Genomic DNA, 5,372 nt, shown 5'->3' with positions numbered 1-5,372 from the left:
CGCTTGAATATGATCAAATTCTCCAGGCTTAATAAATTTACTCATGTTGGTCGGTCCAATTTCCTAGTCCAAAAATACGGGGTATTATAGCTCGGACCGCATTTCCATTCAAATAAATTTTGAACCTCGACGAGACTTATTTTCTTACATTTGTTTAAATTCAAATATTTATAACACACCTGTACCATCACTACAACCACCCATATGCTTGGAAGGATAGCCTCGTCTTCGTTACTAATATCATTTAACTCGCACGCTTTCCAACACATGAAAATACAGGATGTAATATTCGGCATATATGATTTGTGTTTGGAAAACAAGTATTTGGATATTCTGGATGATTTACTTACTTTCTATACTTATTCTGACATATGACATCAGCAAATACGATCTGCGTTCTGAAAAATTAAGTAGTTTGGTATTCTGAATAATGTACTTATTTTTGTACTGCTTGTGTCGATTATAGTTCTGCTTTCTGTATTCCATGCTTTACGTACTCAGTACATATTCCGTACTGACCCCCTTTCTTCGGGGGCTGCGTTTCATGCCGCGCAGGTATACCCAGATGAGTTGAAGCTATTATAGAAGATGTTCCAGCGGAGTTGGCAGGCTCCACTTGTTCCTGGAGTGCTGCCGAGTCAGAGTATATGTGCTATGATGTTTTGTTCAAAGTTAGAGACTTTGCAGACAGAGTCGTGGGTATTGGTTGTCAGTTCTGTAAGCGGCTCCATCAGCCGATGTGTCATTTTGTGTTATGATATAAGTCCTACATGATTACAGATTTTGTCTGATTTGAGAACAAAGAAAAATGATATATCTGAAAGTTTTACTATGTATTTGATTGTATTTAATTTAAGAGTTCAAAGATATTATGTGCGTAATATGAGTCAGAGGGTTCTCTCGGCCCTAGGTAAGGGTCGGGTGCCCATCACACCCTAGTAAGGTTAGGGTGTGACAAAGTGGTATCAGAGCAGGTTTGTCCTAGGGGTTGTCTGCAAAGTCGTGTCCAGTAGAGTCCTGTTTATGGTGTGAAGCGCGCCACATTTATAAACAGGAGGCTACAGGGCATCTAGGGATTGTTGACCTTCTTTCTGTCGTAGATCGTGCGATAGAGCCAAGTCATAGGAAAATGAAATTCCTTATGTAAGCCTTACATACGACGGAAGGAGGTAAGTGATGATATGGAAAGTCCTAAAGGTAAGTCCTGATATACTTGTTCTGTTATCTGAAACTGGAAGCTCTGGATGGTTGGAATGTGTCATATAGTCGTATGTTCTGTGAGGTATGGTCGATATTTGTTGTGTACAGATTTTGAATAGAAAGAATGGTATAGGAGGAGCAAGGTCTATTGGAGGATCCAGAAAGTCGACAATTAATTTTGCTGCAGGTTATTATGTAAAAGTGGTGAGTAGGAATCCAACCAAGCTGATACCCGAGTACTTACAAGTAATGGCGGTGAAGGTGTGACCGTTACCATCGGGAATCTGGGAATCCAGAACGAAAAGTAGTTATACACGAAAGTGAAAGGTGAATATTGAGGAGTGAAAAGGGTAAAATAGTAATTGTAAAAGAAAGGACGCGTTACGAACATGTCTCGGAATTTGTAAGACTTTGACTTGCTCCAGGTCATGTAATAAAGGTCATACGAGGAAGTGGACGCGATTATATCAGCATTAATGCACCGAATTTCATCAAAGTTTTGAGGTTAAGCGTGCTAAAGTGGGAGAAATCTTAGGATGGGTGACCCACTGGGAAGTATGCAAGAAATCCTAAAGATTTAGACATAAGAGACAAATGTAAAGCTAGAATAGCCTGAGTGAAATTAGAGTATATGGGATGGTTGGAGACCATAAAAGGCCACATGGCACGCGACAGGCTAGACTAGAGAAGAGACAGAAAGTGCGTCACAGCTCTGGAATTTGGATAGGCTTGAATAACGCTTAGAGGTATTTTGTGGACAAGGTAGTAGCAATTATACATATATATATATATATATATACGAATGTGTAGGATATCCCACATGTGCTTGTGTCGGTGGACATGTGAGTCCCAAAAACCGGTGCCACGGTAAAAAAAAAAAAAGGCTTTAATCAAATAAGGGTGCCGAAGTTCGAGCGACAGCAAAAATGAATGGTCCAAGTGTTACAAGGTAAGTTACTGTTATTTTCACTACAGGTTAAAACTGGAAAGGTTATACTACAATGATATTCGAAAAATAAAGTGAGTGAGTAGATGGGAAATAAAGAGATCAAAATGTCGGAAAAAGGTGAAAGGTAAGAAACCTTAGTGAGTGAAGCCCCGAGAGAAATTACTGGCAAAGTACGAGACTATTTGGATAAAAATTCAAAGGTAGGCACGTGAAAAGGATAAAGTATGGTAGTATGGAACAAAAGAGGAGTATATGAGGTTCGAGAACCAATTCCAATAAGTAAGGCTAAAGAAATAGTGACCACGACAAGGAATGTGAAGTAAGAAAAAGAATGATTAAGCCTTGTGACGATGTTAGGAGATTTAGGCCCTTGAAAGGTATGTAAAGGAATAAAATGTGCAGCTATATTAATGTGGCTGCCTCGGACATGGAAATGCTTTCCTGAAAGGATGACTTGGGAATAACACGGATTTGCGCGTTTAAGGTAAAAAATTTACGAACTTCACAGCCGATGCCACAAATGGCAAAAGAAGAAAAGTGTCCAAGGAGGAAGGAACCTAGGGAAGGTTAAGGATGAAAGTAGATAAGTATACCAAAGGTTAGTCGAAGGAAGAAGAGAATGCTTGGGAGTAAAATAATTGGAGATCTAATTTCTAACCATACGCGTAAGAGGGATATCTTGACGAGTTAGCGATAAGGACCCGGTTACGTACCACGGAAAGAATAAGGATTTGGAAAGCAATGGTATGGAATGGGGATTCATGTGAGGTCTGAAAGATTTGATCTTAGAAAAAAAATGGAATGAAATGTAAGGAATGTACATAGGAGACCGCTCGGTTATAGCGTCATAAATATAGTTAAAGATTCGATGAATAAGGATAAAGAGAGTGAAAATTGTAAGAATTTTGTGCTAAGAACAAAAGTAGCAGGACGCTTGAGAGATATGGACGCACGACTGCGATACGAGCGCATAGTTAAGAAGAATTACGAGTAGGTAAGCTAAATGGGTGAAAGAATTAATAGTGGATAGGAAGGTATGGGAATATTGACAAGAATGATGATATAGGCGCGAGATGAAAGAAAAACTTATGATAAGAAGTTTCGATATGTTATGCACGGAGTTGGGAAGAAAGACGAGGAGTAAGGTAATTATCGTAGATGAAGGTACTCGAAAACGGTTGGCGTACAAGGAGCCCCTTTAAAAAGGGGGGGGGGGGGAGAACATATTATATTGGACTTAAAAGGATATTTCGGATGACAGCGACTGTTAAACGAAAGTATCGACAATTGGTAGCCTGAAATTTTTGAAAGAAAGAAAGGACGCAGTGCCTATAAATGAGATAAACAAGTTCATCGGATACTAGAAAATAGTTCATGGGCCATTAATTATACGGAGCATGAGAGTATACGCTGTAGAATTATATGAATCATCGACGTGAAGCAATGCTCGACCATATTTGTAAGGAATAACGATGGACGAAACGAGCACCAATACAAAAAAATCAAAGATAAGTATACTTGTGTCAAGAAATGACCTGGGAAGGACAGGGATAATAAATTGGCGCAATGGATTGGAAAACCCATGACACGAAATGAGGACTCAGGTAAAGACCGAGGAGATCGACTACAAAGAAAATAAGGTGAAAGATAAGGAATGGGCATGAAGAAAAGAACAACTATAAGAGAGACCCTCCCGAAGTATTATGACACCCCATGAGGTCAGTTGAACATTCGAGGACGAATGTTCTAAAGGGGGGGAGGATGTTATAGCCCGTATTTTGTACGTTCGGATAATTCGAGATAGTCGTGATAAGTTGGGGGCAAAACCATTTTCAAAAAAAATATTTTAATGTACAAGTTGTTATGAATATTATTTATGAATATTGTTAGTCTGGAAATATTGAGAAAGGCTAAGGGCAAAAAGGGAAATTCGCAAAATGGCTTATGGTAATATTGTGGAAGGCTAGGGGCAAAATGGGAATTTCACAAAATGTTCAAGAAAATTCTTGAGGAAGGCCACTTTGGCAGTGTGATATGAACAAATAAAATAATTAGTCATCTTTATTTAAGAAACTTCAAGAAGAGGGCATGTGTTTACATGTTATTGGAGGGAGCTATATATATATATATGTAGAGAGATGACCAAGCTAGACAAATTATTCATGAAATCTCAAGAAGAGAACTTGGAGGAAAAAAATAGGGTCATTCGGCCAAGGTGCCAAAATTTGGTGCCATGGAAATTTATCAAGAAAAATTATTTTCTTTTAGTATTCCAACTAATTTGAAGGCCCTAATTAACATGGAGTGGTTGTTGGAGCAAGCAAAGTCTTCATTGGTGTAATTTATTTACCCTAGCCAAGCCAAGAAGTTGAGTGAAAAAGGTATGTGTTTAATCTTCTTTTACATGTGTTAGAGATGCTTATGTATGTTGAAGTATGTAGAAATGGATAGAATTCATGGTACATGTGTGTGTTGATGTTGTGGCCGAACATAGTTGAGTTATGAAGGACAAATGAATTGATTTTTATTTAGTAGTTTGATTGTTGTGTTGTGGATTCCATGATGTAAAATGAAGATTTGATTGTTTGAAATGAAGTTGTGATCATTGTGGGATTATTGAAGGAGCTAATGTGACACTAGCTTGAAATCTTATACTTGTAGGAATAATGTTGTCAATGTGTAGTTATGGGTATAATGCATGAATTTGGAAGGGAGAAATGTGTTGATTTTATTGAGCTTGGAAGGTTGTGAGTTGGTTGTTGTGATTGAATTGAACATAAGAAAAGTGTTGTCGAATTATGTAAAAGAAATTACTAACGTTAGAATGTATTTTGAATTGATTGACGAAGTTGTTAATATGTAGATTGTTGGTGTAGTTCATGAATTGGAAGAAAACAATGTGGTTATTGTCCTTACTAAGTTTGGAAGATCTCGGATTATTGTTGATAAATTGGCCGAGTTGCATTCTCGGATTTGTTGTTGATGATTTGGCCGAGTTAGATTCTCGGGGATGGTGTATTTACAGGGGAAATGCTGCCGAAATTTCGGTAGAATATAAGTGAAGTTATGTGAGAAACTAAGGCAAGCGTATGACGACGAATCTAATGATTGTGTGAATTCTTTTGAATGTAGACTAACGAGCTTGGACAATTAAGCGTAGCTAATAGGACGTGGAGCAGGTATGTAAGGCTTACCCTTTCTTTCTTTTAGCATGTCCTAGAGC

This window comes from Lycium barbarum, chromosome 4 (assembly GCF_019175385.1).
Source record: "Lycium barbarum isolate Lr01 chromosome 4, ASM1917538v2, whole genome shotgun sequence".
Lineage (NCBI taxonomy): Eukaryota > Viridiplantae > Streptophyta > Magnoliopsida > Solanales > Solanaceae > Lycium > Lycium barbarum.
Note: the sequence above shows the minus strand (reverse complement) of the source record.